The sequence below is a fragment of the Vicugna pacos genome, chromosome 5 (assembly GCF_048564905.1).
Source record: "Vicugna pacos chromosome 5, VicPac4, whole genome shotgun sequence".
In the NCBI taxonomy this organism is placed as follows: Eukaryota; Metazoa; Chordata; class Mammalia; order Artiodactyla; family Camelidae; genus Vicugna; species Vicugna pacos.
In genome coordinates this window covers 13,676,433-13,695,451 of record NC_132991.1, presented here as the reverse complement: position 1 = coordinate 13,695,451, position 19,019 = coordinate 13,676,433, and the positions used below count along the sequence as shown (strand labels likewise).

Genomic DNA, 19,019 nt, shown 5'->3' with positions numbered 1-19,019 from the left:
TCTGCCCACACGGTACAGTGTTTGTAAAAGATGGAGTTGGGGAAGGAAAGGAAGAGGAATCATCTATTTCAGGCTGGTTTAATCAAGGAAGACTTCCTGGAGACACAAAAAGCTATGATCAGCATTGAAAGTTGAAGGAGGAAGAGCTGGAAAGGAGTTAAGGTTATGGGTGATGCTAGGTGCTGGTATACAGATATGTATTTCCATTTCCCTCTCCAACAACGTTCTAGACTCTACAGTATCACCCCTGCTCCAGAGCACATGGATGGAGGAAGGAGAGCTAGACATTAATGAAGGGAATTTTCCCAACAGGCCCAATTTTCCTTTCTCTGAGGCCATTACAACAAAGCGCTTAAAGTTCTGCTACAAAAGGACTACTTCTTATCTTATAGATGCTGGGCAGTTCTGTTTGGAGGCTCCCAGGAGCTAAAATTGTCTGTGAAGTGGCTTTGGACAAACAAGGCAAGGAAGTCCTGGGGAGAGCCCACTGCGGGGTGTATACAGTCAGTCACTTTCCTCTCCCAGGAGTGACACCGAGGCTATTTTCTGACCGACTCAAGGGCCGAGGGTACAAGGGACTGTTTTTCCACAGCAGCCTGAGCTCAGCATGCGGACACTCCTACCTCCAGTCCTGTATCTTGCCTCTTACCTTTTAACTGTCCCCTACTAGAAAAGTCCCTAATTGGAATCTTTCTTCAAAAAGCCATTGACAACTAGGACAGAAATGTCTTGCCCTTATCATGAATATGTAGACAGTGGTCTCCTGGAGTAGGGAAAAAAAGCACAGATTTGGAGCAAGACAACTCTGCATTTGAAACCCAGTTCTACCATCTTATTTTGGATTCATAACCATTGTGATCCTCAATTCCATCAGCCATAAAATAGGAATAATAGGGGGGTGGTATAGCCCAAGTAGTAGAGCACATGCTTAGCACGCACCAGGTCCTGGGTTCAATCCCCAGCACCTCCTCTAAAAACAAACAAACAAACAAGTAAACCTAATTACCTTCCCACCGCAAAAAAAAAAATTTTGAAAAAAATAGGAATAACAGCTACCTCGGAGAAATGACGCCAGGACTCAGTGAGATAAGACACATCATACATAACTGTAGGCGCAAAAGCACAACACATATTAATACTTCCCTTATTTCTGGAAAAATGCTAATGCCTTCCATAAAACTAGGAGGGGACTCACTCTTTGAGGACCCTGAAACATGTTGAACACAGCACCCGCCACACCCAACATAGCATTATAATTGGGGTGTTCAGGAAAGCAGCTCCAGGTGATTACTTGTGCGTGGGGTGATGGGGTGCAGTCACTGAATAAACTGTGTGGGCACCAGACTCATTCCTTAGTCTGGCCAAAGATCCGTGAGGCTCTCTGCCCAGCGGAGGAATAAGAATGAGTCAAATCAATGAGATTAGTTCCTTCAGAATTTGAACCAGATCTCTGGAGCTGGAAATGAGCCAAGTGAGGGGAGAAGTGGGGGTGACAAGTAACAGTGACCAAGTAAGCCACCAGAGAGAGACAAATCCACCCTGAAAAGCAGAAGTCACTGCTGGAGCCACCGTTTCTTGCCCTTTTCTCAGATCCAGTAGCAGCCCAAGTGCTTCCTAGCAATGAGCGCTTTCCCTCACTTGGTTTGAATGAATCTATTTCTTGAAACCAAGGGACCTTTTGCATACATTCTGTAATTGGCCTAAATGTCAGGGAATAGAGTTTGCTCTTTCCTTTGAGATACGGGTATGCATTTCAGATTGAGCAGTTACTAACTTTCTACAGAGGTACATGAGTGAGAAGACCTGGGACCTCCTAGAGTATCGCCTGTAGAAAAACACACATCAGCAGAGCAAGAACATGATTCACTTGGTACACAGGCATTGGGCAGTGGATGTTTATCAGGTGTTTTTCTGATTCAGCATATGAGCTTCCTTCCTAGTTCTTGGACACCCTGCCACACACTGTGAATCTTGGGGGTGGGCAAGGCATAGCCAGTCATGAGAGAAAGATCAACTTTCTTCCTTCTTCCTAGCATTGACGGTGAGGGCACACAGCCTCAGCTCAGACAACTGAGGGTTCATGGAAGTATTCTGAATCTCAAGTGACAGATACACTGAAAGATACCACTTCATTAGATGCACAGTGACCACCCTATATAGCATGAGTGTTAAATGCATTGAGTGCCACAGGGAAGGTTACAGAGGGGACTGTGTTCAGGAGCAGTGGGTGTCCAATGGGTGGGTGGGTTGAAGATCATCAAGGTGTACAACTACACAGTTACAACTGCACAGTTACAACCTGCTGCTGCCTCCTTCCCTTGGCTTTCTCCTAGTTTTCCTAGTTGATTCCATGAGCTACCAGCTTTCCCTTCCATAAATTCCTCTTATTATGCCTAAATTATGCATAATTGGTTTCTGTTGCAGCTAAGATCTTTGGCTTAGTCTGGATGCGTTATTACAGAAGGTACTAAAGAGAGATGAGATTTTAGCTGGGTATCATTCTATTAAATTTTAGGTCCACTGAATGAAAATGATAAAAATAAAATGAAAATGACTCCCTGCCTAGTGAGGGTTAGCCTGAGATGCAGAAAGGATCAAACAAAGATATATTCTGGGAAGTTTTACCTCAGTCCTACTGTAGTGGATGCTGTGATGTGCTACCAAGATCCCCTGTAGAACCAAGACACTCATTTCCCAGCTATCAAGGCCAAATGCTGATGGGCTGACCCCAGTGCATCCACTCTGGGATTCAACTCAGCCAAAAGCATCTTCTTCACCCATAGCAATGCTTCTTTCCCAGGGACAGGTCATGTCCAATAATTGGTCCTTGTCTCATTTGGGAACAACTCTAATGGGCTCTCCCAGCTTCAGAGCTCTCTGTAGGACCAGTTGAGGCCTCTGATGTCACTGCATCACTGTTTTTGCTGCTCCCCTGCCCAGTTCTCTCTCCACAGGCCTTGTTCCTCATACAATTCTCCATCACAGTGAGTTTTCCAGGAAACCCAAAGTAAGCCACCTACCCATCCCATTTCAGGACACAATCACCCTCTTCTGAGACAAATGGAGCCATGACTCTCACTCAGCATCTTGACACCAGTAATATTTTGCCATTATGATACCCAGCCTCTCTTACAGGCAGGTGTTTGGGCCAGCTTGCCCACCACACACTAAGACCAAATCTAATGCCATAGCTCCTCGGTGTTTGTCCACAGTCAAAGTAGAATGTTCAGGATAACAAAAGGCTAACCCATCCAAGAAGTGGACGAATTTTGTTTCAGACCTTTGAATGCAACTCCAACACCCATCCCATACATGTCTGTGCTGGGAAATTATATGCATGTGTATTGTAACCTTTTTCATTGACTTGGGGTAATTATACTATAGATAATATAGCAAAAAGAGCCATCATCCATTAAATCCTATTGTTTATAGGAAGCATATTAATAGATGCTTTTGACATATCTCTAACACTTTTAATGATTCTGCATATTATTTTCTCCAGTGGTGTGTTGGCAAGCCAACTCTCAAAAAAAAAAAAAAGGCCCGGATTTGTGTCATTTGTCTCTTTCTATGGTGTAAATATTCCCAGCATGGCTTGTTTCAAATCACAACATGATGTCATAGAAACAACACAGAAACATGTTGTAGGCCCCCATGATGTCATGGGATATATATTTAGGAAGAGATGCTAACAACTGGCTGGTGTGAGCTGGTTCCAACACTCCATTGTTATTTTCCTTTAGCAAATGGTATATCAGAGCTTCAAAGAGTCTCCTTGAGATGCCTTCACTGGCAGAACATAAAACCCTGATTACATTGTCTTTAAAAATAAGGAAAAAGTAACATCTCACATAGAAGGAAATCTGGAAGCATCACACTTTCAGGCCTGGTGAATGTCCCCCCTTGTATTCATCTCTGGCATTTGGATTCTTTTCCTCTTCATGCATTGCCATCTCTGAGTGCTGACTTAGCACCCCTAACCACTGAATCTGGCTGTCTCTGTTCTGATACCTAACACAGACATGACAGTATCCAGTCAGCAGAAGAAAAGGAGCAATTTCCTCTTAACTCTCTTTTTATCAAAAAGAAAATTAGTCCAGTAGTGATCGTTTTGTAACATGTAGAAATATCAAGTCACTACATTGTGTACCAGGAACTAACACAGTGTTGTAGGTTAACTGTACTTCAAAAAACCCAAACAAATAAACAAAAATAACTCATAGGAAAAAAGATCAGATTTGTGGTTACCAGAGGCAGGTCTGGAGGGAGGGGTAATTAGATGAAGGCAGTCAAAAGGTATAAACTCCAGTTAGAGGATAAATAAGCACAAGGGATGTCATGTATAGCATGATTAATATAACTAACACTGCTGTATGTTGTGTGTGAAAGTTAAGAGAGTAAACCCTAAGAGTTCTCATCCCCAGGAAGAACTATACTTTTTTCTTATACTCTGTATCTATACGAGGTGATAGATGTTCACTAAGCATGGTAGTAATCATCTCATGACGTATGGAAGTCAAACCATTATGAGGTGCACCTTAAACTTAGACAGTGCTATATGTCAATTATATTGCAATAAAACTGGAAGGGAAAAAAATTAGCCCAGATGTTAAGAAAGGTTTTAATACCTCTGCATATGTCACTGTTCTCAGAGAACACGGAGTGGCTCTCACACAGAGAAGAAGGAATTCTCTTTCCTTGCACAAGAAGGAGAATGCTCTCTCGCACGGTTGTCTTCACCAATGTCCCCTGACCTTTTGGCAGTATCCTAAATGTCCCTGGGGCTCAGGCACAAGGGAAGTGGTGTGAAGGGAGTAAGACCTGGCACTTGTTCTGTTTTTATCACTGATCGGCCATGTGATCTCTCTCATTTTTAAAATGAAAAGCTGAGTGGGGGAAGATATAGGTCAAGTGGTAGAGTGCATGCTTAGCATGCACAGGTCTTGGGTTCAATCTCTGGTATCATCTCTAAAAACAAATAAATAAGTAAGTAAACCTAATAACCTTCCCCACCAAAGATAAATAAATTAAAACAAAAAGATGACATGAGTTGCAGCACAGAATTTTAGGACTTTATGTTTCTCTGATCAAACCCCTCCTAGGGTCATAGCAAGGTGAGCCCAGGCGGGCGGGATGAAGCCAGCCCAGAGTCAGAAGCGTACCACGTCTTCCTCTCCTTTCTCTCCCTTCCCCACACTAACCCTCTCCCAGTTCTGGGAAGCTTCCAGGGAATAAAAAGTAGGAGAATATATCTAGACATAAAATAAAATGTTTTCCATAAGGGTCTATAAGCCATGATTCAGGGGAAAACTGTGCTTCTGGAAGCAGTGTGAAAGCTCGCGGAGGAAGCCCCGGGGTCACCACTGACACTCTCCGCTTCCCTCCTTTGCTTATCTGCCCGTCATAATTGTTCATAAGGAAGCTTTGGAGAGTTCATTTGTTTATTTTGCCACTACAGATAGAAATAAACGGCTCCAATTTGATGTGGGAGGGTCGCAGAACGCCACCGGGCAAGTCTGCCATTCTTGGCACTTCCAGACTCCCGCCAAGCTCTGAGAGCCATCTGACTTGTCAGCAAGTCCTACCTTGTCCTGTTATTCCAGGTGGCCTGCCTCCCCATCCACCCCCAACTCTCGGGTGGGCCCCATCTCTGGCAGCTGAAAGAAAACACCATACGGACAACTCGGTGTCAGAAGTCATTTTTGAAGACAAGGGCTTGTGGGATTCAGGCAGCGTGACAGTGTAGAGAGCACCAGGCATTGATACCCAGTGGCCTAGGACACCACTGCTAAGTGCTCACACAAATTGCCTTTAATGCTCTCCGTCACCATAAGAAGTCACACAGTACCCATTTCACTGGTATGGCAGCTCCATGATGTTCAGTGTTTGCCCAAGGTCACCCTGCTGACCCAGGACTGACTCAGAGCTGCCTCATGGTAAAGCCTCCATTTAATACTAGAATAGGACCTTTATTGGTTTTTTTTTTAACTTAGGTTCCCAGTTTATTATAAAAGATCTTATTTGGGAACAGCCAGATGGAAGAGACGCATACAGCATGGGATGGGGAAAGGAGCTTCCTTCCCTTTCCAGGCATACCAGTCTCCCCACATCTCCACGTGTTCCCCAACCCAGGAGCTCCCAGCTGGAATAGGACCTTGAGAGAAAAGACAGACTAGACAGAGGGTTGAGAGTCGTCAGCCAAGAGTCAATTGTTGGACCACAGTAGTGTCTGGGCCAGCCACAGAGAAAAGCAAGGGCCCCACATGTAAAGGTGGGGATTTACCAGTCACAGGAAGAAGGGTCCAGAGAACGCAGAAGAACCAGAAGAGAGAGGCGAGCAGGGAGAGGAGACTTATGGTCACTCTGGTTTTGATTTTTCAAATGGAACTTTTTTTTAAAAAGTGACGTAATGATTTGTCCACCATCCATCAGTTTCAACTCAGTACTTATTTCATCAGCTCCCAACCTGAGATGCCTCCAGGGCGCAGGCAGGTGAGCACATCCAGGTATGTGGCTGGTAAGAGGCACCAGGAGCAAGCGGAGACTACGGAGAATCTGCATCATAAAGGGGCAGCCAGCTCTCAGCTCCAGCTGGCTGTGGCCAATGTTTTTTTCAGAAGGAGCTGAAATTCTTAGTTTTTCATGCCTCTGCCAGCAAAACAGTTCAGCAGCTTGGAAACAGCCTAGAGGCTCTTGGCAGGCTCTGTCCTAATGGGTGAGAGCCTTTCCACCTTCAAGGAATAGAAGCACCAGCCCCAGGATTTCCCGGGTTCTGAGGAGTCCTAGAGCCCAAAGCTAAATGCTAGCTTCTCGTGTAGAGGTTTTAAATTAGGAGGAAAAGCACTCATGTCATTTCTGTGACACAATCTAATTAGGCAAGGCAGAATTTTATGGTGAAAGTAATTAGTGTTAAATTGTGACCATACCAAGGGAAAATGGTACTAATAAGAAGTGCGTGTTGTGACCAAGGTCAAAAGGAACATTCTAACTGAAGGTTGATGCCAAAGGCTGGAAACAGGGCACTGAATGACTTTGTGAACAAGGACTTTGATAGAAAGGATAAAACCTGGGTAACAGTGGATGAGAGGTATGGTCCAGACAGCAAGAGCCTTTCATTTTCCCTCCTAAACTTCCTCCCTCACTGGCCACATACTGGGGCTGAATAACAAAGTACTGCTTTTTAAACTCTCCAAACGCTTTTAAAACATTTTTTAAAAGAAGAAGAAAAGAACAACTCATCTAAAGACTTTCTCCACTTAATTAACCATGGGAGAAATGGTTACCTTAAGGGCTATCACAAGGAACTTGCATTTGGTATCTGGGTGTGAGTCAGTGGGTGCAAGCAAAATAAATTTCAGGTGAATCTTCTGGATTTCTGTGTGTATGTGCACGTGTGCGTGTGTTTCTGTGTGTTAACAGCGCACTTCTCAAAGCCACACTTGGCAACATTCCTTTGGAGACAGCAGGTCCACTGCATTGCATTAGCTCTATCATTGGTTTGCAAAGACTTCATTTCCTGTACTGGAGTGGATAGTCTGGGCCAGCTTCTCCCTGGCTCACTCTACCTATCTGCCTCCATAGCTAGAATCCCAGGCCATGGGAGCCCCACCTGGAGTCTGTCTTCTAATTCCATACTCCAGGGTGTGACATCAGGTCTCCTTTGTTGTTAATCTAACCTTCAACCCTTATCTTTGACTTGAAACCTTGAGTCCTATCTTGTGCCCTTCCTACAACTTGGTCTCTCTGGACCTGGAATCCTGTCTTACTTTTGGAAGCAGCCCCCTCACCCTACCCACCAATCCTCAAACTGGAATCCACTCTATGGACAAGACTGATGACAGACTTCCCTGATATTTAACGCCTGCCTGGGCTTTCCAGAATTGTCTCCCTTGACATCCTGAAGCAGTCACCAACTGCTTAATGGGACACCTGCCTACCTGGAGCACACCCTTTGCGTACTGCATGAACTGTACCATTCACAGCCTGTTGCTGTCTCTCTGCAGGACTGTTTTACATCTCAGTCTCACACTAGCCCTTGCAGCTGGGCCTGTCTCCCTAGCTCCCAACTACCCCAATGATTAGCTCAGTCACTGTCTACCCCTTCCTGGCTACCATGGCCCAATGCAGTTAAGAAGACCATAACTGGTTCTGATTCAAGATCATACCCCGGGGAACTGATACCATGAAGCACATTTCATAGGCTAAGCTAGATCTGCTTGCTTCCTTCTATTTATCAGCAGTAGGTTCAACATTAGAATGAGATAGGATAAAAAAATTCCTTGTTAAACAAAGGAAATAATAATTATTATAATGATAGGTTAGAGACTATATTCATTTTGACTAATACATTTTGCAAGACTTACAAAGGAAAGAACAGGTACAGTAGAAGTTGACAATGATAATGATGACATCTCTCCCAAAGATACTATTTATTTTTTCAAAACCACTTTCATTTAATTTATTTGACAAAAATTTACCAAATACCTACAAACACCTAGATACTATATCAGGCACCCGACTAGGCATGGAGTAAACAAACAAAATAGGAAATGTAGACAAAGTTTCTCATATCAAGGAGTTCGTAGTCAGTCAGCATTTATTATGATGATTTTCTACCCTTTTTTCAGCAAAAAAATAAATTTTCAAATAATAATCTTACTCAGCATCTCTATCAGTCAGGATAGTCATGGTTATGCTGCAGTAACAAATGAGCCTGACATTCCAGTGGCTTACAGCAACAATGGCTTATTTCTCATTTATGCTTCTTGCCCATCATGGATCATCTAGGGCTCTCTGCTTTATATCCTCTTTATTTCAGGACAAAGGCTGATGTATTAGCCTCTATCTGTAATACTGCTTATCTCATAACAGAAGACTATAGATGAGAATATAAAACCCATACCCTAGCTCTTAAATCTTCTGCCCAGAAATAACATATGTCCTTCCTATTCTCATTTCATTGGCCAAAAGAAATCTCGTGGCCAAGCCTGGCATCCCCCAGGCAGGGAAATATAATCTTCTCCAGGAAAAGGAAGCAATTATTTTTAAATAATGCACACAACTTTTCAGTATAGAAAGTAAATAAACAGATGGATATAATAGCATCCTTCTTCCTGAGGAACCCCTACAGAATCTTAAGCATCTATGAAATTCAGTTGAGAGCTCATCAATCAATTACCTAATCTGAAATTTATAAAAGCCTACGAAGTGAGTAGGGAAACTGTTAACTGGCCCCATCTGAAAACCCTCTGAGGTCCAGGAAGTTTATATAACGTCCCAGAAGACGAACTGGGCTGGAGGGCTTGTGCCTCCCATTGCACAGACCTTCCTGTGAGACCTTGCAGCAGCCCCAGGTCCTGTGTACATGAAGCCCTGTGTCATAATATTCATGGAATTCCTAAAACTCCCGGAACCTGTCTCTTCCTTATCCACTCAGTTTGGGCACAAATGCACTTTGTCCAGCTGCAGACAAGGCCACACCATGCAAAAATCTCCGCTTGGTCTGACCTTTGGAGTTTGCTTACAGCACATGCTGAAAAGTAGCAGACAGGTTGTGCCAGTTCCACCAGCAAGCGAGTCAGAAAATGAGGCCTAAGAAATCCCCAAAGGGAGGATAATTCGGCCTAAAGAGATGGTAACGGTAGCTGGGGAACAGGGATGGGGGTACAGTAGTTTTTCTTATCTGGGATATTCATCCCTGTTTGCTCTTTGGAACAGAAGGCAGGCTTCCTTCAGCAGAGGGTTACTGAGCACCAACTATGTACCAGGCAAGGCAATAAGAGCCAAGAACAGAGGTAGCAGCCAAGACAGTCCCTGCCTCTAGAGACTTCAGAAGGGTAAGACGGACTTGGCAATGATGCTGTGTGCTCTCACTGTTTAGGATGCAGCCTCTGGGAGTGGGGAGGACCAGAGTGGAGGGAGGCACCCTTGAAATCAGAAGTCAGAAGGCCAGCATTTATAAGGTGAGCAAGGCATTGTTTATCAAGCACCATCAATAAGGACAAATCATTACCCAGATGTAGGAAAGAGCCTGGTCTTGGAAGCGAACAATCAGGCTTCTCTTCTAGTCTTGTCACTTCTTCCCATACAACCTTAGGCAAACCTCCAAGCCCATTAGAGCTTCAGTTCCTTATCTATAAATAGCAGATAAGTGAAACCTGCCTTGGCCACTTCACAAGGCGGTAGTTTGGGCAAACACTGTGAATGAGAAACTGCTCTGTCAAATGTCACCTCAGCGCCTCTTCCACATCATTCCTGAGGACGGCCTCTGCACACACCAGAGCAACCAAGCTGTCCCGTTTGACTGGGGCTCTCCCAGTTTTAGCAGTGACAGTTCCACATCCCAGGAACATCCTCAGTCCCAGACAAACCGGGACAACTGGTTCATCTATCACACCTTATGGTCAGAGGAGTGGTGAGGTTCCCGCTGGCCATAACACTGTTTCTAAAATTTCTAATTGGCCTACAGTTCAGTGGGTTTTAGTACAGTCACAGGGTTGGACAATTATCACAACTATCTAATTCCAGGACATTTCCATCTCCCCTAAGAGAACTCATTAGCCTCAGTCCCAATTCTCCCCTCCCCTTAGCTCCTGTCACCCAAAAATCCACTTTCTATCTCTACAGATTTGCCAGTTCTGGACATTTCATATAAATAGCACCAGACAATATGTGGTCCTTCGTGTCTGGCTTCTTGCATTTAGCGTGCTGATGTCAGGTTCGTCCGTGCGGCAGCATGCATCAGTATTTCATTCATTTTGTGGATGAATACTACTCCATTGTATGGATGTACCACATTTGGTTTATCAGCTCATCAGTTGATGGACATTTAGGCTGTTTCTACTTTTTAGCTACTGTGAGCAGTGCTGCTAGAAACATGTAATGTACGCATATTTGTGTGACCATGTTTCCATTTCTCTTCGGTGCTCATCTAGGAGTCAAATTGCTGAGTCATAGGGTAACTCTAGGTTTAACTTTTTGAGGAACCACCCAACTTTTCCAAAGCAGCTGCAACATGTTACATCCCACTAACATTGTATGATGGTTCCAGTTTCTCCATATCCTGGCCAACATCTGTTATCATCAGTCTGTCTACTATGGTCATCCAAGTGGATGGAAAATGGTAACTTGCGGTTTTGATATACATATCCCTGATGGCTAATGATGCTGAGCATTTTTCATGTTCTTACTTGGCCATAACACTTGAATTTCAAAAAAAAAGTGATCATCTATCCATTCTGAATCTCCTTGTTGAGGACATGGGAGCTCTGGCAAGTTACTAGCTCCTGGACAGAGGAGGGGAGCCTCTGCCTGGGTCCTGCCTAGGACAAAGGTTCAAACGCCCGCCAACAGCTATGGAATAAAGTCCAAATTCTTTCATGGCATCCAGAGACCTTCACTATCAATTTCTGATTTACTTTTACATCTTCAACTCCTTTTTTGCCTACATGAATGCTCCACTCCAACAGAGCAGACCTACTTATGGCCTTTAGGAACACATCACTCACGTTTCCTCCTTTAAATCAGTAGCCAACAGGAATCTCAGTTCATAAACTCAAGAGGGTGAGACACGTCGTGTCTTCTTATTTCCCATCAACCAACAAGTTCTATCCCAAACTCCTTTCCTGCCAGACATGTGAGAGGTTCTGCCTCAGTCATTCTGAGGACTTTCCTCAATCCTAGAAAGATGTCAGCATTTCAAGGACTTATACATTGTCAAAACATGGAGGCAGGGGAGATGGACTATGACGATGAAGATTACCATGGAGGTGGTCACTGTCCTGGTTCGCATGGCTCCTCCAGATCTGGTGGTCTTTCTAGGTGTGCCAGAGGCACTGCAGTCTTCCCTGCTGCAAGCTCTGTGCCTAGAAGCTGCTGGTCCTCTAAGCACCAGCACCCTGCCATGCACACAGAGCTCTGCTACAGAATTTCACTCATCAAACTACAGATTCTCCCCCTTCTCTGTGGAGAACTTCCCTCCGTTCACATTCCTCCCCCATGTGTGGGAAACCCCATGGGGGTGCCTCACATAAGGGTCTGGGCGGTCCTGGGAGCCATGCCTGGCATCTCCATTTCCTCCTCCTAGGGCTCTGTGCTTCCTGGCAGTACTCTGGGGTACACTGGCCTGACACAGTACTTAAGCAACTGCTCTGTGCCTTCTGCTGGAGGTCCTTGTCCACTTCTTCCCGTCCCAGTCACCTCCAGTTAGGGATCTTCACCTGTGAAACCAGTCCATGGCACAGGGGACCTGTGCTCACCACTGCCTGAAGAGACTGCAGTGGCACGATTTTCTGTTTCCTTTTATTTGATGTTCCTCTTTATAGGATTCAGCATGAACCTAAGAGAGGGGAATCAGAGAACAGTCTGGAAAGCATGCATCATGCTCTACTCAAGACTCTTCCTCCCGGTTAACGTCGGATCCTTCAGTTCCTCTCCTCAGTATGTGCCAAGAGAAATAAAAACGTGTCCGCACAAAAACTTGAACATGAATGTTTATAGTATCTTATTCATAAAGCCAGAAAATTGAAGGAACCCAAACAGATGACCCATCAACTGATGAATGAATAAAGAAACTGGTAGATTCATATAACGGAATATTATTTGGCCATGAAAAGGAATGAAGTGCCAATACACATTACAGCATAGATGAATCTTTAAAACATCATGATAAATGAAAGCTCCCAAACAAAAAAGGTCACAGAGTGTCTGATTATGTTTATATAAAATATCCAGAATAGGCAAATTCATAGAGACCAAAAGGAGATGAGTGTTTGCTAGGGCTGGGGGAATTGGGCAGATTGTAGGGTGATGGCTAAAGGGTATAAGCCTTCTTTTGGGGGTGATGAAGACTTTCTAATTTCATTGTGGCGATGGTTGTACAACTTGGGGAATATACTAAATACCACTGAACTGTAACTTTAAATGGATGAACTGTAAATTATATCCCAATAAAGCTGTTACCAAAGGAAAACAAACAAAACCTACCCCTTCTTCCTCCATAACCCATTGTCCTTAGATTAAGTTTGATTGCTTCCTTAACATAGGTTCCTTTCCATAAAGCCCTTTCATCCTTTGTGCAAATGAAACCCCACTGGACTTGCCAAAATATCCATGCATTTCTAAATCTGCAACAGGTATATCATCTAGGCTGACCTCTAGGATCTCAGATACAAGTGTTTGTTGATGGGGATGCTCACAGCCACCAAATAGCATTTGAACTCTCGTCCTAGTGTGAGAAGAAATTAGCATCTAAGAGCCTTGAATTCTGCTTCTTCCTGATCCCTGAAGCAGCTGATAACTGAGAGTATTTTCTGAGGACCCTTCTCCAAGCATCCCCAACCTCAACCCATTTCTTCATCAGTGTCTGGCTCTGGACTGAACTGTGACCACAGAGGTGTTCAACGCACACCTGCCGCACACCCCTGTGCAAAGACACCAAGAGCTGGTTTTACACTACAGCCATCTAAGGTCCAATGCCTTTTTATACTTCATATCTTTGTGTTACATTCACAACCCTGGGCATAAATCAATTGCTAATGGGGAAAAACTGATATTATTACACAGGAAGTACGGCTGTGCCCACCCAGTCGGGGGCCCATTTTCCAATCATGATGGAGAAGCTGACAATGGGGGAAGAGTGTAAAAGATGCCCCTTCGATCACCACTGTGAAGAATGCTGATCTTACAAAAGGAGCTGAAGAGAGTGGTAACTGGCATTAACACAAATGCTAAATACTCAGGCCAGAGACCATGAGAGGTGCCCTGTCAGAAGCCAGTTCATGAATGACCAGAGTATTCAGCCAGCATTCCAACAAGGAAATCAGAAAGAAGTAAGATGGGGTAAATCAAAGCCTTTTGGAGAATCAATTGATTAAGATTCAGTAATGAAAGTCTGCGCAATGAATGAGCAGCTGCTTAAGCCAAGAACAATCAGGCTACTCCCCCTCCAGCCTTCCAAGCACAGTTAGTGCTGACACCACCCCACTCTCCCCTGAGCACACAGGCCCTTTAGTGACATCAAGTCAAAATCACATAAAACAGGGGGACCCAAATGGGCTAGAGTTGCCCACACACCTGGGCTGAAGCAGCTCTCACATTTTCTTCCAGGAGGAACTACCTTCCATTCTCTGAAAGGTTTGAGGTGAGAAGGTGAGCAAGCGGGGAGGCAGGTTAGAGCATTGGTTAATGAAATTTCTAAACAGAAAGGAGAATTCAGAGTAGACTTTAGAGAGCTATGAATAATCATCATATGATTTCAGAAATACAGGACAGGCACAGAGAAACCTGAAGACCAAGGGAGAGGATAGTAATCAACAGGAATCAGAAGCTTAAATCCACTTGTGTGGTCTGGAGCACATCTTCCCCAAGGACAGGACCAGGCTGGGGTCAGAAGCAAGTAGGCCCACTAAAGGCAGGACGTAGTTGCTGGAAGAATAAAGAGCGGCGCTATTAAGTGTTTCTCCAAAACTGTGCACAGGTCTCCCCTGGTGGATTTAGGGGGCCAAGAGCTGCTGATGCTCTCAGTTCTCCACTGCTGCTCCTGGAGGCAACACCGATAGCTGCAGGAAGCAAATCAAACCCATTTCCAATGTAGGTTTTTAGTCTGACCCTTAACGTATTAGTAATACATCACAATAGTCTCCCATGGCGGCAGAGTCCCCAACCCCAAAGCTCTAGGTCCCAGGTTCTCAGAGCCGGATTGACGAGGTGACTTCGCCTTCCACGTAACTTTATGTGACCTGTCTCCTGTAGCATCTCTCCAAGTCAGAATCTAATTTCAACTAGGCAAATTCATCACAGAAAGCCTTTCTTGTGCCTTACAGATGAGGGAATTGTAAGACTAGGACAGAGGGCATCTGTGGACTTCTGAAAGGGAACACATCAGATTTTTAGAGTTTATGGGCGTCAGGCACAAATTTATAGAAGTACTGACAGTCCAACAGTGGACCGGCAAAGGGAAACTGAGTAAGTTAGACTCAGGAAGAAAGAGCTAGGTAGCTGGATAAATGGCAAAGAAACAGGGCAGAGGAGGTTTGCAAAATTAAACAGAGAAGATGGAGCCAGAAGAGGGGAAATGCTACTGTGAAATGCTAGTGTTAGGAGGACCTGGGGCCAGGCCCCTGCCTCTCCCTGGAGCTTTTATATGCCTCCGGCTTGCCTGGGAACCGAGCACACTCCGCCAGCCACTCCCTGTGATGAACAACATAACTGGAGGCACGGCTCCTGAGCAGACAATGTGCAATTGTGAATGACCCGACCTGCAGTACTGAGCCTAGATCTGCTGAGATGTAAGAGCTCAGGCGTCCTTAGACAAGGCCACGCCAGCTGACATAAGGAGAGGAGGCTCTCCAGTTTGAAAGCCTTCCCGTCTTCTCATAAATGATGACTTTTACTGAAAAGTCTTCCCAGTGCCTGATGTTTACCTCCCAATTTCCTCCTGAGTCCACTTTTTAATCATCACATCACAAAATTGCTGAAGAGCAATGACAAAGACTCCCCTTTTATTTAATTTTATTTTTTATTGAAGTGTAGTTGATTTACAATGTTAGTTTCAGGTGTACATCAAAGCAATTCAGTTATACATATACATCCATATAAATGTTTTTTTTCAGATTCTTTTCCATTACATATTATTACAAGAAATTGAATACAGTTCCCCGTGCTCTACAGTAGGTCCTTGTTGTTAATCTATTACATATATAGTAATGTGTGTCTGTTAATCCCAAACTCCTAATCTATCCCTCCTCCCTCCATTTCCCCCCGATAACCACAGTTTTTTTTATCTCTGTGAGTCTATTTCTGGTTTGTAAATAAAATTTATCTTTTTTTTTTAGAATCCACATATAAGTGACATCATATGATATTTGTCTTTCTCTGTCTGACTTCCTTCACTTAATATGATAGTCTTCAGGTCCAACCATGTTGAATAGTATTCCATTGTAAAAATATACCACATCTTCTTTACTCAGTTATCTGTCATTGGGCATTTAGGTTGCTTCCACGTCTTGGCTATTGTAAATAGTGCTGCTATGAACATTGGGGTGCATGTATCTTTTCAAATTATAGTTTCCTCTGGATATATGCCCAGGAGTGGGACTGTTGGATCATATGGTTAAGTCTAGTTTTAGTTTTTTAAGGTATCTCCATACTGTCCTCCATAGTGGCTGCACCAATTTACATTCCCACCAACAGTGTAGAAGGGTTCCCTTTTCTCCACAACCTCTCCAGCATTTATTATTTGTAGACTTTTTAACGAAGGCCAGTCTGACTGATATGAGGTGATACCTCATTGTAGTTTTGATCTGCATTTCTCTACTAATTAGGGTTATGAAGCATCTTTTCACATGCCTGTTGGCCATCTGGATGGACAAAGACTCTCCTTGAACAAACTTCACTCAGACTCCCCTGCACCCTCTTCACTCAACCTGGACCCTGACTTTCTGTCCTTCCTTGAAGAGTTCAGTTTCAGCATGAATCCTGTTAAATCATCTCCCAATACTGGGTATCTGATCAAGTTCCTCACCTCAGCCGTTGATGTCTAAGTCCTTGGCCTGTCTTCAGCAAGAATCCCCTCTATACTGGATGTCCCCACTTAGTAACTTTTCATCTGCTGATGCCCTCATTCTGCTCATTGGCTACAAATCCCTGGCTCTCTTGGGTATGTTCAGAGTTGAGCCCCATCTTTCTCCCCTATGGCAATACAGTTGACTCACATCACAACAAGTAAAATCTTTCTCACCATTTTAACAAGTGTCCAATGAGTAATTTTTCTTTTACCACAGCTCCCACCATATTCTTTTCTAAAAGGGCTCTTTCTCCCAGAAGGATGGTGAGCGGCCCTGGAGCTTCCTCCTCTCTGATCTGAATCGTCTAACGACCAGTGCACTGCACACAGACCTTCCTCCTCACCCTCCTGGAAAAGGCTGCCTGCCTCTGCTGCCCAAGGATCTGATGGTTTTGCTGATTAACGTAGATGGTGCTAACTGCCCTGAATGTTTCATTTGGAAGTTAAGTGGAAAAGCCAATTGTGCATTATGTGTCTGAAATTAGTTTCATTGGAATGCCCTGGAATGGAATTACAAGCCTTACCTTAATTAATTTGGTACAGAAGCTTATTGTGAGGAGCTTCTGGGATAATGCCACTCGCTGCTCTGATAAAACAGTTGAACTCCTGTCGTTCAAGTGTCTGAAAGCCTGGGTTTTTCCATTCAGGGGGACTCCCTCCAGCCCTTCCACTACCTGCAACTCACAAATGGGTTCCACTGCAGACAGAAGTCAAGAGCACAGCCCAATGACAGCTCCTTTGGTGCCTTCATCAACTGTAAATGAGACTATTACGCAGATACTTTGAATATGAATGGCAGGGGGCATGTCAGCCTACCAAAGGAGTCAGAAGTTTTGGGAAAGTAAATGAATAAATAAAATGAAAGAGACTCAATAAGGTGAAAATTTCACCCCTCAGTGGGGAGAAAAAAATACGTGGGATCTGAAAATTAATTTTCTTTTTAAAAGTGAAATTTTTTTACCTCTTTGCAGGGAGGAGGTTAACCACTCTGACAACCTTAATCCCACTTTCCTGAACTCTGTCAGCCCTTCCCATAGCCCGGCCATGGTGGTGGAGCATGGTACGCGGGTCTACATCACAACTTTGCCCTACAGTCCAATTGTCTTTGAAGATACTCTGCAGTTTTCAAGACTTTCCTCAAAATATGATTTTTGTCATAAGAAAATTTTCAAAATATCTCCAAGGTACATTTTTAAGGAAAAATATCCAAGGAGGATATTTTAGCATGCACTTTGCTTCTGTAGTGGACAGAAAGCTTTCCCCCTACCCTCTTAAGTTATATTCCTGTGGCCTGTGAATTAAACTGATACTAGACAAGAAATTAAACAAAGAAATACCAGACATCAGAAAAGGCATATCAATTTATTAATTTTTAATTTTACATGCATAGGGGTACCACAGAAGGAAGTGACTACCTAAATGAGCAATGGGATTTGAGTTTAAGTACAGATGGCATTCAGGACATGCTACCCCAAAATACGGTAACTTGGCATACTAAATATTTGAAGCTGAAGGAATTTGAGAAAAGGCATGTACATGAAGACTTTCTGACCTTCCCCTGAAGCAGGTCATAAAGCCGTCAGGTGAGAGGTGCCCTCCCCATGCAGAGAAAAGGAGCACCGTCGTCTTTAAGACCCCTGAGAGGAATCTGAATGAACAGGGCTTGCCGCTTCCCCTAGTTTACTACACTTAGCTCAGACCCTTTTTGCTCCTATCACATTTTTCTGCAATTTTCACTCTTCATCAAATCCAGAAACACCTGAATTTATCCACTTCCTCTAGTCCTATTTCCTTATGAAGTGTCCCATGTCCCTTAAAACTTACATTAAATAACTCTGGATGTCCTTCTTTTGTCAATCTGTCTATTGTTACAGGGGCTCCAGCTGAGAATTTAGAAGAATAGAGGAAAATATATTTTCTTCTCCTCCAAAGCCATCTTAAAGGGGAGTGGGGAGGGTCAGAGGAGTATTTCTGGGAGAACAGATGACTTCTAAGAAGGGGTGAGGAGAGAGGATACTCATGGAAACACAAATGGCTTTTTTCTTTTTTTTTTTTTTTTTAAGATAAAGGGGCTGTTAGGAGAACAGGTGGGAGAATTGATAGTTTTGTGACAATGTCTCTCCAGGTGTGGTGGCCACTCTTCTCTGACAAGAGATTACAGTTGCTTCCTGGGAGGGGACTTATGGCAATTGAGTTATTTGGGGAGGCTCTGTTTTTAGGTAGATAAGAGATTTCAGGAACTCAAATGACTTCAACTCAAAATAATAATTTTGCCCACGTGGCATATTTTGGGGGCAGCATGTCTCAATTCTCTTCACTTGAAAAGATTTTTTCCCTATTTTTACAGGTATTTTTTGCTCCATTTGGTATAGGACTTCCAATTTCTTTTAACATCAAATTACTAAGAAGCCTTCCAATGAACTTTGTCTCTCATTCTCAGAGTTGAATTTGCTGC

The 19,019-nt window shown here is 43.8% G+C and overlaps 1 protein-coding gene across 2 annotated transcripts in view; it reads right to left on the bottom strand.

The window, feature by feature from the left end:
- GPR39 (G protein-coupled receptor 39) overlaps positions 1–19,019 on the bottom strand; it is a 292,796-nt gene that overhangs the window by 218,921 nt on the left and 54,856 nt on the right. The gene's annotated exons all lie outside the window — the stretch shown is intronic.